The sequence below is a fragment of the Chelonoidis abingdonii genome, chromosome 20, assembly GCF_003597395.2.
Source record: "Chelonoidis abingdonii isolate Lonesome George chromosome 20, CheloAbing_2.0, whole genome shotgun sequence".
NCBI classification, from domain to species: Eukaryota; Metazoa; Chordata; order Testudines; family Testudinidae; genus Chelonoidis; species Chelonoidis abingdonii.
This window is the reverse complement of record NC_133788.1, coordinates 12349545-12377009: the sequence shown is the minus strand read 5'-3', so window position 1 is coordinate 12377009 and position 27465 is coordinate 12349545. Positions and strand designations below refer to the sequence as shown.

The 27465-nt window shown below is 45.8% G+C and overlaps 1 protein-coding gene and 1 long non-coding RNA gene across 3 annotated transcripts in view; one reads left to right on the top strand and one right to left on the bottom strand.

The window, feature by feature from the left end:
* LOC142045786 (uncharacterized) overlaps positions 1–22542 on the top strand; it is an 82198-nt gene extending 59656 nt beyond the window's left edge. Inside the window, exons 2-3 of the long non-coding RNA XR_012654656.1 lie at positions 4756–4834; positions 22434–22542. This is a non-coding gene — a long non-coding RNA (uncharacterized LOC142045786). The remainder of the gene's footprint in view (positions 1–4755; positions 4835–22433) is intronic.
* Positions 1–27465, bottom strand: part of LRRC75A (leucine rich repeat containing 75A) — a 181524-nt gene that overhangs the window by 29179 nt on the left and 124880 nt on the right. The gene's annotated exons all lie outside the window — the stretch shown is intronic.

Genomic DNA, 27465 nt, shown 5'->3' with positions numbered 1-27465 from the left:
TGTCTGCAGGTCACAGATGCTGGCCATCGACTAAGAATCTCCTCATGTACCAACGTGCTGTAGACGATGGAGCGCGGCAGGCACTGTGGTCTCCTCTCCAGAGGCCATGTTCAGGTTTGTGACCCTGCAAGTTCAGCAAAACCTAGAACCAAATTTCTTTGGCATTATCCACCCTTACTCGAGTCCATATTGTCCAGGAAGGAAACGGCAATAGGAGTCTCTTCCCCAAGAACCTAGATTCACAGTAGGCATCCTTAAAGCTTCCCTCTCTTCAGAGTGCTCAGATCCCTAAGAATCATCTTCTATACAAGATGCTACCAGCCTACATATGTCAAGGATCCATACGTCTGCCATACTTTCAATGTTTGGTCTCCTTTTCTTCCAATTCCAGATAATCATGGACTGGATGAATGAAAGACTGTTAGTATCTGCCAGAACCTGGCTTCCAAATTCTTATTCACATGCTAGAATCATCAATAATAAGGCAGCGTTCAACAAATATTTCTGTTCTGTAGTTGGAGAAAAACAGATGATATAGTTTCAGCAGATGGTGGTGTTAATATTCTTCCCTTTCACAGACATTTTAAAATCAACAGGTCCCGATAACTTGCATCCACAAGTTATAAAAGAGCTCTATGAGGAACTGACTGGACCATTAATTCTTTTTTCTTTGTTTTCATGCATCTTAGAGCACCAGGGAAGATCCTGGAGTCCAACATAATGGAGCAGCTAATACGGGACTCCAATTAAGGAAGAGTTAAAGAAGGGTAGTGTAATTATTTCTAATCAACATGGATTTGTGGAAAATAGATCCTGTAAGAAAAAATGACATTAGCTTGAATGAGATTGCAAATTTGATTATTAAAGGTAAAAGTGATGACATAATAGACTTCTGTAAGGCTTTGACTTGGTACCTCATAACTGTTGGATTAAAAAACCCCTAGAACTATATAAAATGAACGTGGTGCACGTTAAATGGATTAAAAACTAGGTAACTGATAGGTCTCAATATGTAATTGTAAATGGGGAATGGTCAGTGAGGGGGTGTATTTCCAGTTGGGTTCAGCAGGGCCCTACAGTTGATAAAAAGTATTATATATGACCTGGAAGAAAAACAAAGTCATCATTCATAAAGTTTTGCAGATGATGCAAAGATTGGGGAGGTGTAAATAATGAAGAGCACAGGTCATGGATTCAGAACGATTTGGATCACTTGGTAAACTGGGCGCAAGCAAACGATACACATTAAGAATGGCGGACTCTGTCCTGGCAAGCAGTGACTCTGGAAAAGATTTAGGGGTTGTGGTGGACACCCAGCTACACAGGTGCCCCCAGTGCAATGCTGTGACCAAAAGAGCTACTGTGATGCTAGGATGCATAAATGGGACTCTCCAGTCGGAGGACAGAGATTATTTTACCTCTGTATTTGGGAAGGATGCGACTGCTGCTGGAACACTGGGTCTAGTATTCCACAATTCAAGAAGAATGTTGATAAATTGGAGAGGGTTCAGCAAAGAGCCACAAGAATGATTAAAGGATAAGAAAACCTGCCTTATAGTGATTATTTAAATATTTGAGGGGTAGCCGTGTTAGTCTGGATCTGTAAAAGCAGCAGAGAAGTCTGTGGCACCTCCAAAACATCTGTTAGTCTATAAGGTGCCACAGGATTCTCTGCTGCTTTTATTTAAGTATTTGTACACATCTACATAGACTAATGGGTTCATCGGGCTAGCAGAGAGTTATAACATGACCTAATGGCTGGAAATAGAAGCTAGAAAAATTCAGACTGGAAAGAAAGCATACATTTTTGAGGGTAATTAATTGTTGGAGAATTCACCACAAGCCTGGGTAAATTGTTCCATTACTGAACATTTTAAAATCAAAGTGAGATTTTTTTTATTTTGGAAAACATACACAGGAGGTCAGACTAAATGACCGCAATGGTCCCTTCTAGCTTTGGAATCTATGCTAACAGTCCTCTGAGTTGCGGGAAGGCAAATTAAAGCATATTCTCCCTACCTGTCCCCTGTAAATACACATCTATTCGTGTGAATGTCTTCAGTCTTTAAAATGTGACAAATGCATAGTCATTGAAAGAAAATGGAACTGCTGCAGGACCTGCAGATGCTAATCAAGTAATTGCAAGAGCCCATGAAACCGAAAGAATGAACGAGAGGGAGGAAAAAGAATTCACCAGCCAAGCCCAGACCTCCATCCCAACAGCCAACCTCTTCATCCAATCCCACTCAAACGCATCAATCTTAAAACTAATTAGGTTGTTCCAGAAGCTCACTCTTCCTTCAGCTCCCTCTGTAAATGCAGTGGTAGGAAAAGACTGGTGAATCAGGCTGTATCAGCACAACCCTGCTGGCCCAAAGAATGAAACAAGGCCCATAATAAGAAAATTCACTGGAACATGCTGGTTGCAAACCACTATATTTTTGTAAGCAAGCGTGTTAAAAATCATTAACTGAAAAATAGTTGGTGTGTGGAAGATGTTGCAGGGGTGGGAAGATGGGAAGGACAAGGGGATGAGTGGGATAGATTGCAATAAGGGGTAGGGGGAATAGAGGACAGAAAAAGCCAATGGGGCCTGCAGGAGTGGAAGTGTTGTTAAAATACAGTTCTGGAGAATTGGAAAATGCAAAATACAACAGCCAAATACATCTGAGGACAGACAAGAAACAGGCCCTCAGCCTACCTATGATGGCTACAGCCTGAGTGGCTGTATGTTCAGGGAATAAAGTCCAGGCTTTGTGCTTGGCCATAAATACTCAGCGAATAATGACAATCTCAGCATTGGACCCCCAAAAGCAAAAGTTTCTTAAAAAAAAATTACATTGTCTATTGGCATCATGAGCAATTAGCTCCTAAACCAATACAGATGCTCCCCGTTCCAGAACACCTTGCATAAGTCAAATTTTGAATAAGACGTATACCCGACAATTAAAGGAAAAAAAAACCTTACGCAACTTAGGGAACTTTTTCCATAAGTCCGGGTTTGCGTAACCCAGGGAGCATCTGTAGTTCAAAAACAGGAGGGGAATATCCTTGAATCAGCCTTGAAGGTTTGTGGTATCATTTCAAAGTGTCCCTGGGTCTTGTTACACCCTCCTTGCAGCTGCTAAAAAGAGAAAAGAAAGGCTGACTATTCTGCTCCAGTTTGAGAGCCATTAGTTATAATTAATGAATGTTTTAGATCAGTCTAATCAGTTAGTGCAATACTATATGCTGACATACTAAAGCACTAAAAAAGTGCCGAGTAAGCAGAGCTGGGTCCAGCTAGTCCAGTATCCTGTTTCTGAGAGGGGCCGGTGCCAGTTGCCTTAGAAGAAGGTGCAAGAAACCCTGCAGTAGGAGATTACAGACTAACATGATCACAGGGCAAGTTTCTTCCTAACTGTTTGTTAGTGCGGTTGCAGTAAGAAGGTGATGGGGAACTCTGCACGCCGAGCACCAAGAGAAGACGCAGATGGCCCTGCGTACTAGATCGGATCGAACTATAGCAAGCATGGTCTAAACAAACAGGTGCTCTTGGAAAATCCAGGAGACTTGCCAGCAATTTAAACAAGTGAAACTGCTAGGAACTTGCACATGTCAACATGACAAAGAAAAATCCACAATCTCGGAGCCTGGGTTAGGTTACATTGTCTCCGGGGGTTCAGGCTGCAAGGCTAAAAATAGCAGTGTAGGTGTTCCCACTTGGGCAGGAGCCCAGGCTCTGAGACCCTTGCCTACTTTGCTATTTTTAGCCTGGCAGACCAAGCACCATAAGCCCAAGTCAATTGACCTGGGCTCTGGGACTTGGCACCGCCTGTCTTCCTCTGGAGCATAGGCAAACTCTTCCCTTCTGTGCCTCGGGTATAAGCCCCACTGTACAGCCGAGTAAACCATTTTACAAGCACTTTCAAGTAATTAAGGATAGGAAATTTCATTGCAATTTGCAGAGGAGAGGTGGTGTTTGTTAACTATTAAACCCATCCCCACAGCCTGCAAGCAACCAGGGGAGTAACCCCAGCCAACCGCAGGACTCTAGGAAGTCTGATGTGGGGGAAGGGAGCGGGGGAGCCTTACAGTCTTAAGAATGGCTTGGAAGACCACCAACCTGGATTGGCCCTGCATTAGGGCCCGTTCCAATGCCCATTTAAGTCAACAGAAAGCCTCCCCCTTGACTTCAATGGACGGTGGCTTGTTCCCGTAGTAATTAGCACTATTAAATAACACAGACCTCCAGAAAAAGGGTGCAGAAAACTAGAAAACTTAACAGTTTGCTGTCAAAATCTCTAAGGCAAGCCGCAGGGTTCTTAGCTGCACACATTATTTGTGCCTCCTGGGGCTTTAAGAAAGCGACATCTCTTGAATGCAAATGAAAAGAAAACACAGATGAAAGGAAACTTCATCTCTGATCCTTCAGCCCAGTTTTCTCCTCAAAAACCAGCCCAAGGAAGGGGAAAAAAAAACTCCAATGTTCTTCCTGCAATTAAAGAGGAATTGGCTGCCAAAGGATGGGCCCAGGGTTTCGCTTCCTCTAAACTGTTTATTTATTTTATTGGAACAGAGATCATGTTCGGGAAAGTTTAAGCAGGCAGCTGTCCCGTTCCCTCCTGTTCCAATGACAGCCAGGGCATGAGCCACAGCACTTAGCATTGCTTCCCAGTGCTCTAGGTAGCTTGGGAATACGTCTTCTAGACGGTCAGGGTATAGAACCAGATCTGATGATGTCCTCTGTTTTTTTCAGGACTTTGCCTATCTCAGCCTTTGGCCGGAAAACAAAATGCCAGTACCCTCCAGCCCCAACTCCTCCTACCGCAGGGATAGGGTCTAACTAATTGAAGTAGATCATGACATCTAGTGAGATATTTAATCTCAATACGGAGCACCAGAGAAGAACCTGCTGCCATGTCAAACAGAGTCTCTCAAGTCAGATTGTCACATGATGCTCCTTAGCTCCCTCCAGCTGTACATCCTCCCCACAAACCCAATACCAAATTCTACAGGCCACTTCCTTCAGATCCCACTGAGGAATACACTAAGAAACTGCACCTTCTACTCAGGACACTAACACCGGAACAAATCAACATACCCTTAAAGCCCCGACCAGGGTTATTCTATCTACTACCCAAGATCCACAAACCCGGAAATCCTGGACGCCCCATCATCTCTGGAATTGGCACTCTCACTGAAGGACTGTCTGGATATGTGGACTCTCTGCTCAGACCCTGTGCCGCCGGCACTCCCAGCTATCTCCGTGACACCACTGATTTCCTGAGGAAACTACAATGCATTGGTCACCTACCAGAAAACACCATCCTAGCCACCGTGGATGTACAGGCTCTCTACACAAACATCCCACACACAGATGGAACACAAGCTGTCAGGAACAGTATCCCTGATGATGCCATGGCACAACTGGCTGCTGAGCTCTGTGCCTTTATACTCACACACAACTATTTCAAATTTGATGACAATATATATCTCCAGATCAGTGGCACCGCTATGGGCACCCGCATGGCCCCACAATATACCAATATTTTTATGGCCGACCTGGAACAACGCTTCTCGGCTCTCGCCCCTTATGCCCTTTCTGTACCTCGTACATTGATGACATCTTCATCGTCTGGACCCATGGGAAGGAGACTCTGGAAGAATTCCACCACGATTTCAATACTTCCACCCCACATCAACCTCAGCTGACCAGTCTACACTGGAGGTCCACCTTCTAGACACCACGTGCAAATAAGTGATGGTCACATTACACCACCTATATCGAAAACCTACACCGCTACGCCTGCCTCATGTCCAGCTTCCATCCCGGGCACGTCGCGACATCCATTGTCACAGCTGAGCACTGAGGTACAACCGCATCTGCTCTAACCCTCAGACAGAGACCAACGCCTATAAATCTCCACCCAGCATTCTCAAAACTACAATACCCGCACGAGGAAATAAGGGAACAGATCAACAGAGCAACGTGTACGCAGAAGCCTCCTACTGCAGACAAACCCAATCCAACAGACCCACTGGCCATCACTACAGCACCCAGCTAAAACCCCTCTGACGCATCATCAGGGATCTACAACCCATCCTGGACAATGATCCCACACTTTCACGGGCCTTGGGTGGCAGCCAGTCCTCGCCCACGGAAAACCTGCCAACCTGAAACATATTCTCACCGGCAACTGCACACCACCACCTAGTAACTCCAGCCAGGAACCAATCCATGCAACAAACCTCGATGCCAACTCTGCCCACATATCTACCACGCGACACCATCACAGGACCTAACCAGACCAGCCGCACCATCCGGTTCATTCACCTGCACGTCCACCAATGTAATATACGCCATCGTATGCCAGCAATGCCCCTCTGCTATGTACGTCGGCCAAACTGGACAGTCTCTAGGAAAAGGATAAATGGACACAAATCAGATATTAGGAATGGCAATATACAAAAACCTGTAGGAGAGCGCTTCAACCTCCCTGGCCACACTATAGCAGACCTTAAGGTGACCATCTTGCAGCAAAAAAACTGCAGGACCAGACTTCAAAGACAAACTGCTGAGCTTCAGTTCATCTGCAAATTTGACACCATCAGCTCCAGATTGAACAAAGACTGTGAATGGCTTACCACCTACAGATCCAGGTTCTCCTCTCTTGGTTTTCACACCTCAACTGCTAGAACAGGGCCGCATCCTCCCTGATTGAACTAACCTCGTTATCTCTAGCTTGCTTGCTAGCATATATATACCTGCCCCTGGAAATTTCCACTACATGCATCTGAAGAAGTGCATATTCACCCATGAAAGCTCATGCTCCAAAACATCTGTTAGTCTATAAGGTGCCACAGGATTCTCTGCTGCTTATTTAGATTGTAATTAAACTTCTACTGCCTCACAAGCTCCCCGATTGCTTTTTATGAGCCTGGCGACACTGCAGTGGAGAGAGATCCTGTCCTGATGGGGGAGTGGGAATGGCATGAGTAGGGAAGAGAGAGACTCCTAATGCCTTGCTGTTCGGACAGCACAGGGCTTTGCCCCAGAACCAGTCAGCAAGGTTTGCTCAGCACCTCTAAGTTAATGTTTCCATTCCAAATGGGGGGATGTCGTTTATCTGCATGGCTCCCTGCAGCCAAGTCCAAACTCTGGCTGCTGCAGGGAAGTGAAGATCAAGCCTCGCATTTGACCAGCATGCTACCTGTCCACAAAGTCATTTATGATTATTATTATTATTTTATTAACCACTGGCCCTGGGAAAAGCTGATCTGTGAAATGCAGCCCCCCATTTCCATGCCTCAGAATCAAAACGTTAAAGGTCCTCAGAGTGGCCAGCAAGGAGCAACTTGTGCAAATAAAACTCAATCATCTACCAGCGTTCTCCAACACTGTGTCAAGGAGATTTCAACACAGTGTCTCGCTCTCCCCAAATGTACCAAAACCTAAGAGAAGAAACCTAAGGCCAAGGTGGAAAGAAGCAATCTTGGCATAGCAGTGACCCACCCTGTTGTCATTTAAAGTGACTGCTCCGAGCTTGTCTGCCGCTCATCGCTGGGGACATTCCTGCCTCCCCTGGCAGAGTTGCCTTGAAAACCTCACTGGACTTTTCCCTGCCCAGATATTTACACTCCTTGATTTCCATATCATCTCAATCCCAAAATAAAGTCTCACCATTTCGAACAAAGCAAGGCCTTAGCAGGGTCATCTCAAAATGATTGGTTATGAAGCTGATCTTAAAAAGAAGTGAACTCTTCCCCCTCCAGCTCCCCAATCCCTAGTGTTTTGCCTGGAGTTTCCATCACTCGATTTAGCTTTAGTGCATAATGAGTCTGTGCATAAGCCTTTGATCTGGGGTGGATTTTACAGGAGGATGTGGTAGAATAGGGGACAGCACAAAAATCCCTCTAAGGCCGTGATTCCCAAACTGGGGTTTGTGAAATGTTACAGGGGGTTTGCAGGAAAAAATTACCTAATGGCAGACAGAGCTGTCCCTAGGGACCCCGCCGGGCAGCATGGGGCCAGCAACCCAGAGCCCCCCTAGATTTCCAAGAGCTAAGCAGATCAAAGCAAGCATATCTATCACACTGAGGAGATTCGAACTTCAAGACTCCTTATAAGAAATGGAAAGGGAGGTGGATATTTTTTGCTGTTCTTAAAATTAAGTAGGCAGCTAGTGTTGTTTTTACAATTATTATGACAAACAAGTTTAAGCTTTTTTGTAATGTGCATTGTTTGCCTGCACTGCTCAAGACCTGAATGCTTGTGTAGGAAGAACTCTCGAGTGAGATCTTGGAAAACTGAGATCTCGGAAGAGTGTTGCCGTTTTCAGAATGTAATAAAAATACTGTAATGATACATAATTAATAATACATAGTGTGTAATAAGCATGTCATAAAAACAAAGTTTATATTTCCAAGATCACTGCGCTTATAATTTGTACTCAGGTACAGGAGAAAATCCCTGGAAATATTCATTTTTAAGAGGGGGGTTGCGAGACTTGACATGCTAGTGAAAGGGGTTCACAGGCTGTTAAAGTTTGGGAACCGCTGCTCTAAAATGACAAGGCTCTGTCACAGGAACAAGCTTTACCAAGTAGAGGGATCACTCGGTTTCAGGACAACACATTTATTCCAAGAAGGAACTGGGATGTCCTTCCAGTTCCAGAAGTGCTGTCCTATTTGTAACGGGGGAAAGGTTTCTCAGCAGCTGGGCTGGTATCACGATTGGAATCTCCTGCACTTAGCCAAGAAGCTGCTAGTGAATAATCCTCCTCCCCTACCCCTGGCAGCAGTGCAGCTGCTGACATTTGAGAAAAGAATCATGGGCACACGAGGACGGCTTCCTCCCAAGGAAATGTTAGAAATACTTCAAGCAACAATGCCCTTGCTGGCTGGCAGGAATACAATCTACGTTAGTGGAGAAGGGTGAAACAATGTGATTAGGATAACACTGCCATGTACACAAGACTAGAGAGACGACTAAACCAATATCCTGAATCTGAACACCCAGAGCTCTGGGAGGTGCAGGGATCCTGTTCCACTTTTTCCAAATGCCCCTCTCTAGTGGGAAGAACCAAAACTCTGGATCTGAATTTGTCCAAAGTTCGGGGGCTTTGAAAATCTGGATCTGACTCTTGCAGTGTTTGGCTGTTCTCTACTAAAAATGCAAACTGACTCTTCTTTAGGTCTAAAGGAGTTGGGATAATTTTCTGCTATATTCTACGCACCTCCCTTCTTCTGGTTTGAATTCCAGTCAAGAGGATACAAGTTGGTTCCTATTTATCTGAACCTCTTTGCCTAGCCCAGCAGGGAGAAAACTATAACTAACTCAGCCTTTATGTCTAAAGAAGCCCCTTCAAATCTGAGCCTGGGTCGAAACCGGAATTAGTTTGATCCCCAGTGGACACGTTCCTAGACCACAGCATGGCCTGGTTCAGAATAACGAGGAGTCTGGTGGCACCTTAAAGACTAACAGATTTATTTGGACATAAGCTTTCGTGGGTAAAAAACCCACTTCTTCAGAGGCACGGAGTGAAAATGACAGATGCCGGCATTATTATGCATGATTGAATTGGCCCTGTCAACACTGGTTCTCCATTTTGAAGGTAACTTCCTTCTCTTCAGGTATAATAATGCCGGCATCTGTCATTTTCACTCCATGCACCTGAAGAAGTGGGGTTTTACCCAAAAAAGCTTATGTCCAAATACATCTGTTAGGCTTTAAGGTGCCTCCGGACTCCTCGTTGTTTTTGTGGATACAGCCTAACACGGCTACCCCCTGATACTGGTTCAGAATGAATGGTGATCTCTGGACAAGAGAGACGCAGGACTGGAAAAGCAGAATATTGCATGTCAGGATGAAAACCCATTAACAGTTGCCAGGTTGCCTGTGGAAAGCTTGAATGCTGCCAGCCAGCATTATGCTGAGCTCACGGCGTTATCACTTTCTTATTTCATGCAGGCTAAAGTCCTACTTGTATTTGGGTTTCACATCTCTCACAGTCGGCCGAATGAACGCAAGTCCTATTGCCTTCTCCCATGCTAGCCCTATTGACGCAGCATGGGTCCATTGTCATGAGCACCACACCCCACACAGAGGGGAGATGGACCTGATCAGACCTTCTCCAGAACTTGGGGATTCATTTGAGTCTGGGGTCAAGATTGTCAAGAGTTCTCTGGGTGCCTCAGTTCTGAAGTGCCCCAGCTTCAGACACCTTAAAGGGGGTGATTTTCACTAAGGAGCCACCCACTCAGAGCCAGGGCCGTTAAGTTCTCTCCAGCTGCGGACTCCACAATTGAGGCATTCAGAATCATTAGTCACTATTCAAAAGAGTGGCCTAGGGCTTTAATTTGTTCTGTTGTAGTGACAGGGACAAGCAGCCAAGTGTGGGGCTGTTCAGATGTGGAGAACTGGTTGGGACCCATCTCTGAATACACATTCAATGGAGAAAGGCGGGGGAGGGGAATGAGTGAGAAACAATGAGGGGCAGGGAGGTGGAAATACATGTCCCGCAGCAAGATGAACATCTGAACGAAGTGACACAAGAAATAGAATTCAGGGCCAAGCCTGAGTTGGAGGGACTGGACCCTGTAAAGGAACTCTCAAAGTATGTCACCCTCCAATCCCAGGTGTGACCACAGCTCAGGTAGACAGACCCACGCCAGCATGGTTAAAAATCGCCATGTAGTTGGCGAGGACATGGAGTAGCAACGTGAGTAAAGACCCTGGGTCACCAGCGTGCACGTACAGACTGCAAAGAAGTTCACGCTGTTGCATCTACGCTGCTGTTTTTAGTCATGCCAGCGTGGGTAAAGCTAGCCCAGGTACATCTAACTGGGCAGCAGTCACACCTCCGATGGCAGGATAAACATATGCATTGCTTTGCCGCTAAGAATGAAGCCCTGCGTGGGAGGGTATCAATATGAGTGAGTCTATCAAACTTCCATCATAAAGTTTGGTTCTACTAGTTGGGAAATGTAGCCAGAGGCCCCTTGTGAGACAGACACTTTAGGCTGGCTGCCCGTTAAAGGGGAGAGACTCATTTCTCTCAAGGTGGCAGAATGACTATTATCATCTATCAGTGACCTTCATTTCTCAGGAAGAGTCACTGTTAGTCCCACAGTGCGCTGCACCTCATTGTTAGAAAAAAGTAGGAATTGTTTTCATAACACCAATTAACATGGGTCAGTTGAAGAAATTCCAAGGCTAAAAAAAAAGAATCAATTTCACCAAATGATTCTTCAGTTAATAAGAATTATTTCTGCTAGCTGGTTTCTCACTGTGTAACCCAGGTTGCAGGGATGGATTTAATTAAATCACCTACAAATGTGTCAAAAGCGATTCTAATTCCCACCCCCTCTAGAAATGGCAGGAAGTAAGTGAAAGATTATTGGGGGGGAAAAAAAAAAACACACCCTCCTGGGACCTGCTGTCAAAGGCCTATTCTAATTAGTGGTTGGACTGGAAAGGATATTTCTGAGACCACAGGACAATCTTCAGCATGAAGCCTCACTGCACGATTAAGATGAATTTTCAATACAGCGGCTGGTCATTTGCCCACATTTGCCTCTCTATTTTGTTCAAACTTAACCTCCAGTTTGCCTCTATTAGTCTTTCCTGGGTGCACTGAGCTCCCAGTCCCAATTCCCTTCCGGAGCCAATCACCACCTAAGCAGAACGCATCGTGAGATGAAGTCTGCGTTTCAGCTGCCAAGGCTCAGATGTTCTTTTCAGTTCTGAGGAGAACAACAACTCAAGAGTTTTAAACCAAGATTTTCAATCTGCAAAATTTCAGATACAGACTAAAAGCTGAGTATGAGAGAAGTCGCCAATGGCTGATTTCCATAGGCTTTTGAGAGCACAGTCCTGTCTCAATGGAGTCGACAAGCTGAGAGAAACATGAGAGTTCAAGAGGAAAAACGCTGTTACTGTAGGTCAACTAGTCCCATGCATGCTGGGGCAGAGGGTTTTTCCTGACAGGACACACTCTAGCTGTAAGCTCATTTGCTCTGCCACAGAGCAAAAAATCACAGCCTGTCGATATAAGATTCAACTGGAGGAGAAAAACAATTACTGCATTTGTAAAGGTATCAAGTATGAGAGGGGTAGCCGTGTTAGTCTGTATCCACAAAAACGAGGAGTCTGGTGTGTGACAGGTTGAATCACAGAAACCCCCTTGGCAACTGCCACCTGATGTGCCAAGACTACTTCTGCCCCTGCTCTCCTGTCCTGCCAGTTTAGGACTTCAGCACCCTGTCTTGCTGAGCCAGACACTTCCCTCTGCTCCAAAACAGACCCAGGGTCTGAACCACGTGCCCCCAAAGCTGCAGACTTAACCTGAAAGCAGCTTACAGAAGTGTTCCTGTCTTTAACACTCAGATGCCCAACTTCCAGCTCCAAGATGAAGTTTTGAAGTCACATGGGCAAGTCACATGTCCATGCATGACTGAGTTTCTTACCAGCCAAGCCACATTCCTGGGAAATCTCCACTGTGGATTGGCGTTTCCAAGTTTGTTGTTGGCTTAAATGGTTCTTAACTGGGCACTTAATCTGCTGGCCAAATGCTTTACTAAGGCTATCGAGCAAGTAGACAGCCAATATTCCTAACTTCAAGGACAAAAATGAGACATGCATACAAATCGAAGAAATGTATTCAGTAGATCATAACCTTTACCGAGATATGTTATATGCCATATATAGCATAAAACATATTCTAGTTATGTCATATATACATTCATACGCTACATTCATAAGCATTTTCCATAAAGCCTTACGGGGTACACTGTCACACGGTGGCAGTTTAAAGACTAACAGATTTATTTGGGCGTAAGCTTTCGTGGGTAAAGAAATCTGTTAGTCTTTAAGGTGCCACCGGACTCCTCGTTGTTTTTCTAAAGGTCGGTTCCTTCAAAATCAAGAGCCATCCAACCTATCTGTGGAAAGTAACAAACAGGGGAAGGTGTTTTTTAAGGGACGACTTAGTGATACAATTTACTCTTCCTCAGGGACGACACCCTACTCTTCAGCACCTATGTGCAGGGCTCTGAATGTGTACGAACGGCACCAGCTTTCACAGCATATACAGTGAAACCGGACAAAGCACCTTGTAGGCCCAAATGTTTTTCACCATCAAATGAACTCCAAGGGAGCAGAGGTGGGAGACAAAGAGGGAGAGCGAGGGGGTGTGTGGGTGGGACAGAACCTGTGCACATAAATAGGCTGGAGCAGATCAGATCTCTGGCTTCTCTTTGTCCTAATCCCTGCTCAAGCAGAGACGGGACTCCTAAAATGGAGTCCTTATTTGCGAGGCCACACAAACCGTCACATTCTGCCACGCATTTTTGAGACACGCTTCCATTGCAAAAATCACATAATTCACATACACTACCATATCTTTTCTACAGTCTTAAGAGTCTGCACACACATGTTGTATCTTATAAACCTGAGTCCTACTCCGTATATGCCAGACACGAAAATCATTTCAAATACAGATACGCTGCACACTACAATGGAAGAGATTGTCTTCCTTGGAAACATCATGTCCTGTTATTAGTTATGCAGGACACTGGATTCTGTTAGACTGAGAATTCCTCAGAACAGGACTGTGTTTGTATAACACCTAGCACAAAGGGGCACTGACCCCAACTGGGGCCCTTGGGTACTACAGAAATTAAATATTAATATCTCTGTTACATGGTCATGAGGAGGCCTCTGCCACTCTCTCTGAAGCACCAGCACGGTCTGGATGATGTTGCACGTACAGGGAGCACAGTTGTATCTGCCTATAATATCTTCTCTCTGTTTAATCCCTTCCGCATCCATCAAATACCAGACTAGGGTGTCTCGGCTGCACAGGCTATTCAGCTTTAGCTTGGTTTAACCAGAGATCGTTCTGTACTTTGGCCCATCATAAATCTGATCATTCCAAACATCAACTGTTCTATATTGACTCTCAGTCAAACAAACAAGGGGTCGTTACATCCTGTGAGTAACATGCAATCGATAATCCTCAATCTTTTTCATTTTTCTGGGGCTCCCTCGCTTGAACATTAAACTTGTTGCTAACAGACAGTGAGTGACACTGTAAGATTTATTGATTGTTTGAGAAATAGAAGGAGTGGTGTTGTTGACCATGGACCACACAACCTTATGCTGCTGTAGGAACCATGCTGTGCATCTCTAACACACCAGCCTGACCTTGGATGCCACCTCCGTCAATTACAATGTTCTCTCTCCAGATACAGGATTTAATACAGTGATTTGTAGAGGCTGGTGCAAAGCATCCAGACATTGCAAACCACGCACACAGTTACGATACTAACACCCAGACGTAGTCTGGAGAAGCCAGAACTAAAACCCTTTTTCTTCAGCACCCTGGGAGCTAAAAGAAAACTGCCTTTGCTGCACCTAGCACTAGGTCCCATATCCTATACGACCCAGCCACTGGAGGGCAATTTCACATACAGACATTACATCCCAATGGGCAGTCAGTGAAATCCACCTCCCCTCTCCAAACAGTCTGTTCCTTGACTCTACATTCAGTTACTTCTCAACTAAGGAATCCCTCTCTTTCCTGATTCCCCCCCACCGGTGGCTGCTCAATCGGTCTGGCGTACTGAAGGTTGCGTAAGAGCAACTAATGAAACAACATCTGATTTCAACCAGAAGAATTAAGCTTGCTGCTACCTCGCGATCTAATGGACATTTCAACTCTACTGGGCAAATACAAGACACCAGTACGCCTTCCCTGGGAACAACTAGGGGGACTTGCATTCATAGCTTTTGCTTTCCTGGTGGATCCCGTCACATCATATTACCAAATTAAGCATTAGCCTCTTGAAAGGGTCTTGTGAGTTTTCCACAGTCTGCCTGGGCAGAACAATGTGACCTTTGAAGGGAAAGCCAAAGCAGTGTGCTCGGTCTTCAGGGTTAAGTTAGAGAACTGAGGAATATTCGCAGCGTGAGCTTCCTCGGAGACATTAAATTACCGTTTAATCACCAGCTGGAGTAATTTGTTTTCATCCCAGGCCCCAGATATTCCCATGCTATGGACCAGATAACTTTTCAGTGGAAATGAACAACAAAATGGGTGCTTTTTCCCAGTTTGGCTGCTCTTCAGAGTGCATGAGGTGACCCCATCAATCAAAGCAGGGTGGGACAAGCCCAGGGTTCCTAATGAATCGGGGAAAGCGAAGCTGACAGCTCACACTCTAGCAGGCACAGGAGAGCTCAAATCTTCCCTGAATGTCAGCGATGAATAGGCACAATGCCAACTGCTTTATCTGCCACAACCAGCATCAAGCTGAAATAGTTCTTAAACGACAGCCCCCATAAATACTCACTCACTCTGGACTTACACAAATGAAACCTTTAGCTCTACAAACAGCATTTAATTTGCCTGCGTTTCTTTCTGTTTGCATTGCACTGAAGGTCTTCCCAGTATCCCTGCCTCTTCAAGTGAATCCACCAGCATCCAAGCAAACAGAACAACTGCTACAGCACTTTTCTTCCCAGGGGCAGCTTTATGGGAGGTGCAAGTACTGCACAGTCTGCTCCATCAGAGCCTCTTTGTCAGCAGAGCATTGACCCTCCAGGTACTCATGGGATTGGATAACCCATATCCCATCTTCTACTCACTGGCCACCTTAGCAAGTCATCCAACTGATTCTTCTTCCAGCAGGAGGTCCCTGTCTTTGTTCAGTCTCCTGCAGTCCTCAAAGGCAATGAGCACTTTGTACCTAAGCACCTCAGGCAAATCTGAAAACCAAAGGCTACACATGACTCGCCAAAAACAGACAAACCCTGCCAGAGAAAGGGCAACGTGAGCAGAAAGTCTACTGTGTGGGAATGCTGATGAGTAGCCCTGGCAGTCTGAGTACCATTCTGGTTCCGCCTTAGATGGGATACCTCAAAAGAGCTGCTTACTTGGCCTGTGCCATAGGCTGAGGGTATGGAAAGATGAAGCAAGAGTGAACATCTTGAACTTCTCGATACAGTATTCTACTCGAACCCACTTGGAGCTCTTCAGCACTTATTTCCTGTTGGTTGATTAATTTTCTATTAAGGAAGGAAGAGAGGGATAGAGTTTGTGAATAAGGGCTCAGAGTGATCCAGGATTATTTCCTAGCAATCACAGAGATGAAAATTAAGTGCTGGGAGATTCTGAATACTATGGGACAAATTTGGCTCTCTGTTTCTCATGGGATTGATTTCAGCATGGAAGCTCTAGTGTAACAGAGAGCAGAATTTGACTCTATTGGTTTAGTGTTCCTTGATATTTTCTTGCTTGGGTCTTTTCTAACCGTGGGGGAAAAAATCTCCAATGTAACAGATAGTTAAAATAATTCCCTTAATCAAATGTTCTAGATTACATCTGACTGCTGCAGATTAGAGCCTATAAAGCAGAACAAAGAAATATAGACAAACTCTCTCGACATCATGTTTTTCTACAGAATAACTTCACTCTGAGTGAAACAACAGTCAGTACCTTGTACTGTTCTGAAATCGGAGACTTCTGTTCTACCTACTGTATCAGAATCCCTTCTAAGCTGGTTCTGCTGTACATTCATAAACAGAGCAGAAGTGAGGATGTTACTTTATGAGTTCTTTGCTTCTTTTTAACATCCGAAGCATGGACTCAAACCAAAACCATGGATCTGAACATCCCTGAACTTAGGGGAAGGTTGGATCCACTACAGAACCCAGTGGCACATCCCTGTTACACAATCAGACCTAGTCATTCATTCCCTCTCCATTTGACACAAACCTGCTGTTCCACCAATGAAATGTAAGATACGGACAATTTAATACACTGATATTTATATCACATTAACCTATAAAGAAGAGCATTAGATAACTAAAAGTCATTTTGAGGCACTGTATACTATTAAAATTTGCTTCCAAATGGCCTAGAACTTTATTTTGTCAGTGGATATATATTTTTCTCCTGCTGGATGAAGTTCTCTCTCCTGCACATGATGTTTCTAACTCATGATTGATGACTCGCTGTCCCTTCCTTCTGTAACATCACGGCCTGTTCTCACAGAAGGAACGAGAGTGTTTTCATTAAATCCTGTATATAGTCACGGAACGCTGGGCAGAACAGATATTGCAATACAAACTGCATGTATTTAAAAAGCAGTAAAAGACATCTTTGAAAAAGGATACCTTTGATTTGTGCTACAATATGTGGTTCATCTTTGATTGCAAAAATAGAAGGTACTTCCAGGGTTATTAAAAAACTAACCAATCTATAGCTACGGGGAACTTCACAATTGTTCCTGTGCTAAACACTACTGCCTCTCAGATCTATGTGACTCAGACAACCCTGCTCCAAAAGAACAGGCCTTACCACTTGATCTATTATGGGTCTTATGGCATACCTTTGAACAGCTCCAGCTCAGAGCACAGGATTGTGGTATGCAAACACACTAGTTGATTATAGTTACACAGATTGAGTCCCAGAGTCATAGGGAATCATAGAGTTTGGATGTTCTGTGAATGCTCCTGATATACTGTTACTCAATGTGTTCATCCAGTACTCTTAAGTCGCTGAACCATGTTAGAGGGGACCCTAATACCTACAACATTATCTAGACTTGCAACAAACTCTTAGGCACAGAATTGCATCTAGCTCTGTTGTAATGGAGCTGAAAACTAGCATGTGAAACTAAGTGGACTAGTCAAAAACAAATTCTGTCTGCTGTCAAAGTACGTTACGAAAATCAAAAAAATTTGCATGGTTCAGCAGTTTCGGAAAATAGGTTTCTCAAGAAGGCGCGAACAAAAAAGACTTTGATGTAACAGTCCAGCCCTGGTTGGGTTATGAAGCCATACAGAATAGCGGCAGCCAAGAAAGCAGTTCTAACAATGGGATAACCCCACTTCCCAAAGTCTCTCAAATACTGTCAATCCGCGAGACGGTCGGTACTTCAAAACAAGAATTATACAGAGAGTCACTGGGGATGGAACAGCCAGCAGTCAAATAATGTTTGTATCCATCCTGCTTATAGTAAAGCACAAAGACATCTGGCCTCAACAGGACCACACCAGAGCTACTCCTGACAGACAGGACAGACTTAATGAGACCGTGTTTAAGGGGATAAAGGTGACCAGAAGTACACTTTTAGGGATATGTACTGCCATTGTTGTTCCTACTCCCCAGTTTGCAAATTCACAGCAACATAGGGAAGGCAACAACTATTTGCTGTTATCCACTAGAATTTGTTTCATATCTTTAGCCCCTTAAGAGCAGTTACAACATTAGGTGAAAAGGTTCAAAGAGAAACTACTGTCCCTTCTGGCAAGGGCCTAGAATCACGTTCCCCTGACAGGTCACGCTGCATTAAAGCCATGTTCTCTTACCACATTACTAGTCCATGTTACCTCAAGACATGTGAGAGCTGTGAAATACCTACTTTCTGCATGATATTAAAAAAAACAACCCTCTTCTATAGCCACTGAATACTTCTGCTCCAGCCTATGACAGGTTGTCAGGTGCTAGACTTAACAGATCTCTCTCTTCTAGAAAAGTAAAGTAACATTAAAAGTTGCCCTGTCAAAGACCTGAGCTCCTCATCTGCCATCATCATCAGCCAGATTTCTGTGCAGCACAAGGAAATGGCACAGACTGTGCTGCAAAATTATCCCCACGCCAGACAAATGTAAATGTTGCTGCCAACCCTGTATTTAATGTCAGTCTGCTGGCACCATGAAGGGAGCAGATGTTGCTTGGGGAAATTCCAGACACACGGGCCTGACGCGCAGTCTATGTAACAATGGAATCTCCATGGTGCAAACCCAGTAGGTCAAGTTCTGCCCACAGGGACACCCATGGGGTCATACTGGTTTCAGTGGGGTTGCCCAGGTGTAGGCCAGAACAGGATTCAGCCCAGTACACAGGTTATCTCTAGAAGGGAAAAATTCTGCCTTCAGTTGCATGGGTACAAATCCCATTAATGACATTTACCTAAGTATCGCTCCTATGGAAGTAAGCGAGGGTAGAGTTGGGCTCTCTAAGACTTTCATTGAAATCCTGGTTCCCCTGAAGTCAATGATAAAATTCCCATTACCTTAATTGGGCTAAGATTTCACCCCTTATGCTGAATGGTTAGGAACCAGCTGTGATGAAGTAGGGACTGTCTGTGGGGGGGATGGGAGAGCCAGGGTTGACTTTAGGTGAGGGACAGGACCTAAGCCTGTAACCTGAGCCAGGGAGGTGGGAGGGATGTCAGCACTTTTGCCCGGGAAGCTGGAAAAGGAAGGGGCCGGCTGGAGGGGGTTAGTTCAGTTTTGGTTTTGGGCTGGGTGGTTGGAATTCAGAGAATCCCAAGCTGGGATCTAAGCTTCCTGAAACCCTAGAAGGACTTGACTGAGGAGTCCTGGTCGTGCCTATAAGTTCTGCTGTAGCCTGTGTTCCTGTTGTCCAATAAACCTTCTGTTTTACTGGCTCGCTGAGAGTCACTGTGAGTCCCAGGAAGAGGGGCGCAGGGCCAGACTCTCCCATACTCCATGACACCAGCCTTTAGTGCTGAGACCACAGGTTGGAGTTGAGGCAGGTAGGTTTGTATTTACCAGACCAGATGCCCACCCTTATTAGAAGAAATACGGCAACACTGCAGTTTCACTATTGTTAGCTCCTGTGCTTTGGGCCATTACTATGGAATACTCTAGTGCAGTGGTTTTCAACCTGTGGTCTGCAAACCCCTGGGGGTCCCCAACCCATATCTAAGGTTTCCAAAGGGGTCTGCACCTCCAATTGACATTTCATAGGTTCTGCAAATGAAAGAAGGTTGCAAACCATTGACCTAGCGCTGTGTAAAGGCAATAATGGATCTCTGCGGATTTCACAGGCTTTGCCTAACATTTTTCTTAGTGTTCAGTAATAATAAATCACTGATGATGTCAGACAGCTGCTCCACCGGGCCTCCAGTTCCTCCGAAGGATCTTCGGCATGTGCCATCAACCACCGTACCTAGCAGGCATGTGTGTCTATTGGTAAATTGTGGCATTTCGCAGCGTGCAGTATATCACACGTGGAAATGAGCCATGCCGAACAACAGATCACAGCTTTTCTGGGAGGTGGTTCCCTTCCATGTGGTGCTAGTTAGTACTGCAAAATAGTTTCCAAAGATTTCTGCCAAAAGACGGAAAAGATTCCATTTTTATATGTTTTGGCTGACGGCTACACATTAGACAAAATCTAATACAAATACCAAGACACTGTTGACTTTGTGTAAGACGTACTACCTAGTAGTACGATGTGTACTGTAGATTATACATACACTGCACACACACACACACACACACACACACACACACACACACACGCATGCACATGCACCGAGATATCCTCAGATGGGCATAGCTCTCTCTAAGTCCCATTTACTGAGGATCCAGTCCATGGTGTCAGCAGTGGGATGGGAATGTGTTTAGGAAGATACACCCACCACAAAGGCGGAGACAACCATCTAATTCATGGCTGCCTAGACAGAGCCACCTATATGCTCCTAGAATGAGGGAAAAACACAGAAAGATCCCAGAAGGGTTAGGGTTAGGGTTTAGAAGAGACACACAATATATACTAGAACCCTGCAACCTGACGGGACCCGACTACAATGTCAGCTTCAGGTTGGGTCAGAAAAATCACCTGATTCTGTTGGGCCGGGTAGGCTCTCCTCTCCTGCCAGTGGGATTGGCACAGTGGTGGTTCCGTGCCCTGCTCCTGGCACCCACTGCCACCCCACTGGGCTGTGTGCGCTGCAGAGTGAGTGTGCCCAGGAGTGGCAGCACTTCTCGCTCCACAGCATGCACACAGCGCAGGAGGGGGTGACGGCTGGCAGAAGCGGAGCATGCAGGAGGCAGCAGTGATCTTGACACAGGTCCAGGCAGAAGGACTAGGGTCAGGTCGGGCTGGAAGACAACTCAACCCCCTCGGGCTCGGTTCAGGTGGGCTTGTGTCCAGTTCAGGTCAGGTTTAAAAGTTAGGCCAGAGCAGACCGTAGTATGTACAAGTAGACTTCACCGGGTCTGCTGGCTCTATCATCTTATCGCCTGACAAAATAAGGAGAAACATAGACTATGCATAATTAATGTTCTTATTAATATGGTGCGATGGCCAATTAAATTATAACCATGCAAATCATTATTGCTACCACTGTTATGTAATTGCAATGAATCTTATACAAAGTATAATACATGGCCAGAAAGGGCTAAACAGCTTGCAGGCTGAATGACCCACAGCCAACCTTTAAAGCAGAGGTTGTCAAACTACGCCCCACCTGCCCAGCCCCTGAGCTCCTGGCCCGGGAGGCTACCCCCAACCCCTCCCCTGCTGTTCCCCCTCCCCCGCAGCCTCAGCTCACTCTGCCACTGGCGCAATACTCTGGGTGGCGGGACAATGAGCTCCTGGGGCAGCGCAGCTGCAGAGCTGCGGCCTGACCTGCTGCGTGGTGGCGTGGCTGGGTCCAGCCAGACAGCATGGCTGCCTGTCCTGGTGCTCTGGATGGCATGGTTGTAGCGCTGCCAGCCACCAGTGCACCAGGCAGTGCAGTAATTGGGACAGGGAGTGGGGGGTGGGGTTGGATAGAGGACAGGGGAGTTCAGGGTGGTGGTTGAGGGGTGTGTGGACAGGGGTTGGGGCAGTCAGAGGGTGGGGAACAGTGGGGTTGAATGGGGGTAGGGGCCCCAGGGGCTGTAGTCAGGAAGAAGAGGGGGGTTGCATAGGGCAGCGGGGGGCAGTCAGGGGTAGGGGTTCCAGCGGTGGTCAGGGAGAAGGGATAGTTGGATGGGGCAGGGGTCCAGGGAGGGCCTTCAGGAATGAGAGGAGGGGTTGGATGGGGTGGTGGCGGCGGTCAGGGGTGGGGTTCCTGGGGCCATCAGGGGACAGGGAACAGTGGGGGTTGGATGGGGCAGGAGTCCCAGGGGGGCTGTCAAGGGTGAGAAGTAGGCGGGGTCGGATAGGGGGCAGGGTCAGGCCATGCCTAGCTGTTTGGGGAGGAACAGCCTATGCTAACTAGCCCTCCATACAATTTTGGAAACCCGATGTGGCCCTCAGGCCAAAAGGTTTTCCCACCCCTGCTTTAAAGTCATGTTAGAAGGATAGGTGAATGGTAATTAGGGCCATTCTACAGCTAGATAGACTAGAACTTTGAAATGCAAACCTATATTGTTAGAAGTGATACTAATTGTGTGTATCTTAGGTGCTACCCATGTAAACAGACAGTTCCTGTCTGTCACTATAGCTGCTAAGTAAGTCAGAGATCAAAAGGGAATATTACCATTTAGATGAATCCTGGGTGAAATAATGTCATTGTTTATATGTCTCTTTGAAGTTTGTGATGGACTTCCTAATGGCTAAATTCGCCTGTATTAATTTGTGTAACTAAGTACTGGTGGTGTTTAGAAAACAGAAGTTTACGTCAAAAGGCTATTGTTTACCCAGGACCGTATGGTCAAGTGGATGCTGGAACACAGTATAAAAAGACCCTTGTGTCCTGATCCTATTTATCTCAGATCTGCTTAAGCTTCATCAGGGGAAGTTTGAGATCCCAGTTAAGCTGGTACACCCTGGATATGATATTGAACACTGGGCTATAACCTATTAACAAAATTCTAAAGAAACTCTTTGCAATTACAGAGTTCACCATCTCTGCTATGTATCTGAACCTCAGGAACTGAACTCATGTCTGTATGTATATTGATCTTTTAACCTATATTCTCACTCTCTCTCCTTTTTTAATAAATTTTAGTTTAGTTAATAAGAATTGGCTATAAGCATGTATTTGGGTAAAATCTGAAATACTCATTAACCTGGGAGGTAACGTATCGGATCCTTTGGGATTGGTAGAGCCTTTTCTTTTATATGATGAAATAAGATTTTCAAAAATCTTCATCATATTTGACTTAGGTACCTAGATGGAGGCCTGACGCTGGGTTACTTTAAGGGAACAGTGTTGTTTGGACTTCTGAATAACCAGTAAGGTATTAATAGAAGCTGTTTAGTGCTGGCTTGGTAAATCTAAGTATTAAATTATCCACCAGCTTTGGAGGTCGTCTGCCCCATTCTTTGCAATTCAGCCTAATTGAGTGACCTTAGCTGGCCCCCACGGGGACCTCGTCACAGTCCCAATTAAATCCCTCTAGTGTAATTTGTATAGTCCCTGCTTTGTCAGGTCTGAAAGGGATCGATCAGGACAAAGGGGCAGGGGGTTGGGGGAAAGACGGCAAACACAGCACGTCTGACAGAAGACATGTCATGCTCAGAATGAGTTACCAAACCCTTGTATTATCTCTGCACAGAGACAGTGTGTGGGAGAGTCTGGCAGGTTCGTTAAGAGAGCTAATAAAGGCGCTTAATCAGTCAGAGCCCAGCTCCTAAGAAGAAGTGCCGAGAACAAGACAAAGGACAAAAGCTCTCCTTGGGGAGACAAACTATTGTTTCTGCAAAATCACCGGGCAGACCATTAAACGACCCAGGGAGAGACTTGCTCATTCTTCCCTCGCTTTCCCCTCTTCATCCCCTTGGCTTCCTGAGCCTTACATGCAGTCTCATCCCCTCTGCATCAATCCAGGCCTTCTTGTAAGATTAGATCACCCCTCTGGCACTGCAGGATCAGCTGGTGTCTGCTTTAAACCCACTGGGGTTCCCTGCTATCTCTTCTACACAGATAGGTTTTTAGACTGCATTGCTTGGGGCCTCCGTGCCTTCGCTACTAACAACCGACATCAGGACAGGGGGAGATCAGTTATCAGGCACAAATTAATATACAATTCTTATGGCAGCCACTTCTTATTTCCAGGGGCACTTTTAGTCTGGCTGCAACGGGCTGGATCTTGAATGGTTAACTGTAGGCACGCAGCAGCATGCAAAAGATCAAATTCTAATCTCCAGTCCCCTCAGAGCAGATTCTCTCAAAAGTTTAGTGTAATGAACTTTTATGTGGAGCCTCTAGTGCATTGAGAGCAATTGAAGAAAGGCGGGGGGAGGGGGAAGGGCTGCAGAAAATAAAACTACCATATTGATGGTGCTATGGGATACACAGAGGTAAAAGTTCTGCAGAGCCCCCGCAGGGGGTTAGGGAGACCAGAGTTTGTATTCAGTACACACACTGGCAAAATTAGTTGCCTCCTGCCTGCAGCATGCCTGCCATTGCGCAAAGGAAACACAGCTCTGCAGGTTATAATCACAGAGATAGCAGGGACAGCTAGACAGAAAGGCCTGAAAGAATTTTAAAGAATGGCCTAATTACAAATTCCTATTCCTCCACATACACCTGTAGCTGTCTGTCTTCCTCCCTCTCACACACATAGGATATTAATGAAGAAGAAACGAAAATCCATTCAAGAGGCACAATTCTTATTTCAGTGTCCTCCCACTGCAGGCAGTTCTACATTGACAGCTGAGGATGGACTGTGACTTCTCCTTATTGCTCATAGGTTAGATAGGGTAAAAACTTTCTAACTGTTAGGATAGTTAGGTACTGGAATAAGTTACTGAAGGAGATTGTGGAATCCCCATCATTGGAGGTTTTAAAGAAAAGGTTAGACAAACACCTGTCAGGTATGGTCTAGATAAACTTGATCCTGCCTCAGCACGGGGGACAGACTAGATGACCTTCTTAGGTGCCTTCCAGCCATACATTTCTATGATTCTATGTTCCCGTTAACATTATGGAACATGAATTTAAAAGCCGCCTGCTCCCACATAACTCAGTGGTATTCTCCTCTGTTGATGGCCTAAGCTGTAGTCATGAAAGTGACTGTGTCATCATAAATTCAGAATTCTGGGTAATGCGTCGCTCTGGAGATCTATGCGCAGCTCTCACTGAAGGCAAGGGAAATGTAACACTTTCATCCAAAGCCAGAGCATGGTCCATACAGTGCAATAATGATGAGCTAGAGGTTCAAAAAGCCCCATTTTCCAGACTGCCCAAGGTCGGAGAGGGAGTACGTGGTAGACTTGCTGTAGCACAGACTGCCCTATGATTTCACTCTAGACTCAAAGAAGAGGAGAAGTTGGGACAAGAAAGGAGGTCCCGGGCCAAGTGGTTTGGGTTCTGTACTCTCCTGCTGCTGGTTTAAAATTTGATTCCTGCTCCCAGTTTTGCTCTTCCTGGGCCTGGAATGGAGGCATAGTACTTAGTCCCAGGATGGAAGGCAGGGAGAAGAAAAGCTCTTGTGCCACCCAATTAGCAAACCATGTAGCCAACTGAGCGACTGTGTTGACACCCTCTGTCAAGCAACCCTATGCAGACCTCATTGGTTTCAGAGTGGCAACGTTAAAACCAGGAGGGGATGGGAAGTAAATGGGATATTACTTGAGGATGCAGTGGACTCCCCCAATGAGGAAGAAGAGATGGTTTAATCTGAAAGATGGATTAGCCCTAATGAAACAGACTGACCCACTAGAAGGTTAAATCAAACCATTGTTTGTATTCTCCTGCTTGATTCAGCTATTGCTTTGGTAAAGCTTAGATACCCTGGTGATGAATGCTATACAAAACCCTACGATGGAGAGAAAGAAACAGAGCAGACCAAGGGTACATCTACACTATCTGTTGGATTGGTGGGTAGCGATCGATCTCTTGGGGATCGATTTATCACATGTAGTGCAGATGCGATAAATCAATCCCCGATCACTCTCCCATCGACTGCTGAACTCCAGCTCGGCGAGAAGCGGAAGCAAAGTCGACGGGGGAGCGGCAGCTGTCGAACCCGTGCTGCGAGGACGCGAAGTAAGTGATTCTAAGTCGATCTAAGATAAGTCGACTTCAGCTACGCTATTCTCGTAGCTGAAGTTGCGTATCTTAGATCGATATCCCCCCATGTAGACCAGGCCCAAGAGGAAGATGTAGACTACACCAAATTTCAGGAATTTAAGAGGACTCTATTACAATAAGCTCCACAACAAAGCAGTTAAAAAGCAATACCAACCAATAACTGGGGAAAGACATCATTCAACAGTTTGCTCATCTCAAGACATTATCCTAGTGTTGACAGAGGGATCCATCTCCGATCAGGATATACGGGAAATGCATCTGAGCCTTTATGAAAACAATTTCAGAGGAAGCAGTGAAGATCTACGCAGAATCATAATGCTCAGGAAGATCGGGGCACTGAGGAGCATGAAAGAGGCAATTACAGACCACAAGCACCGTGAAGGCTGTTACATGACATGGCGCGAGGGGGGAGGACAACATTTCCACCACACTTTCAGAGTTAAAACAGTCACGTCAAAGAAATGACATGTCCCATTTGTAATTAGCCACGGCTTTGCTCAGTAGGCACAAGAAAGAGCATCTTGTCGCGCCATCGTGTTCTGAAGAAAATTGATTTAAACTTTTCATTACACAGAGGGCTTTCACAGGCCCTTCGCTCAGCTCTCAATCATTACAGACATGCTACGCACATAAAGAAACCGCCATCAGAGGAAAACCAATATTGCACGTTCCCTCTTGTGAAACTGACTCCTGTCTCCGCGTGGCAGTGCATGCAGCTTTCAGATCTGCCTGAGCATTACCGATGGTCGGGAGCTGCCTCGGGAGAGACACACTTCGGGTTTGTCACGCTAACAGCCCCTCCCTTTGCAGCACAGCCATTCTGGAGGAGGTTAATATTTATTAACCTGATTCCCCACGACCCCCAAGCTGCAGAATCATTCCAAGCATCACAAGTGAAAGCAGACAGCACAGCTCTGCCCAGTCCTGCCATCAACAGCTGCTTTGGCACAGCAGAGCTAGACTTGTGGAACCCAGGGTAGGATTTGGGCTTCACAGTCTTACCTTGGTTCTGGACAATCAGGAAGGGAAAAGGAAGCCAGCTGGCATGAGCCATTTGCTTCCTTGACCTGCGCTAACATCTGTACATCTGAAAGCTACATCTAGCAGGTAACTTCAACCCAGCCCTCCCCCACGCAAGTCTCTGCAGCTGGAGCACTTTGGCACATCACCGCATTGCAAGTCACACAGCATGCTGTGACTGGGGGGGTTCTCAGCTTGAGGATCAGCCTGCCAGCACTTGCCCAGTTTCATCACTCTTTATGCCACTGGCAATGCTCAGACACGATCGTCGTCGTGAAAAGCAGCAAACCAAAAAACCTCTATGCGCTGCTGGTATACTGCATGTGCGCGTTGAAATACACCGCCTAGCATCCCTGAATTACTGATGGGCAGTTTTGCATGAAATTCCTGGTTTCGCTCTGTGCAAGCTTACAGCACAGAACAGTCTTGTTCAGCCCCGTTCCCAAGATCACCCCAACACCCACGGAAAGAAGGGTGGATTGTTAAGAAAAATGAGTTTGGCTAGAAATCTCCTGGAGGCTCTCTGGAGTGAGACTGAGGCACTTCAAATAGGCAGGAGAGAGACCTGGACCTGCCTTTATCAGTAATAGTACATAGATTTATACGGCTCCCCTCACCTTAGGGTCTACATGTGCCATCCAGAAATTGGATCAAGTACAGAGCAACTATCTCCCC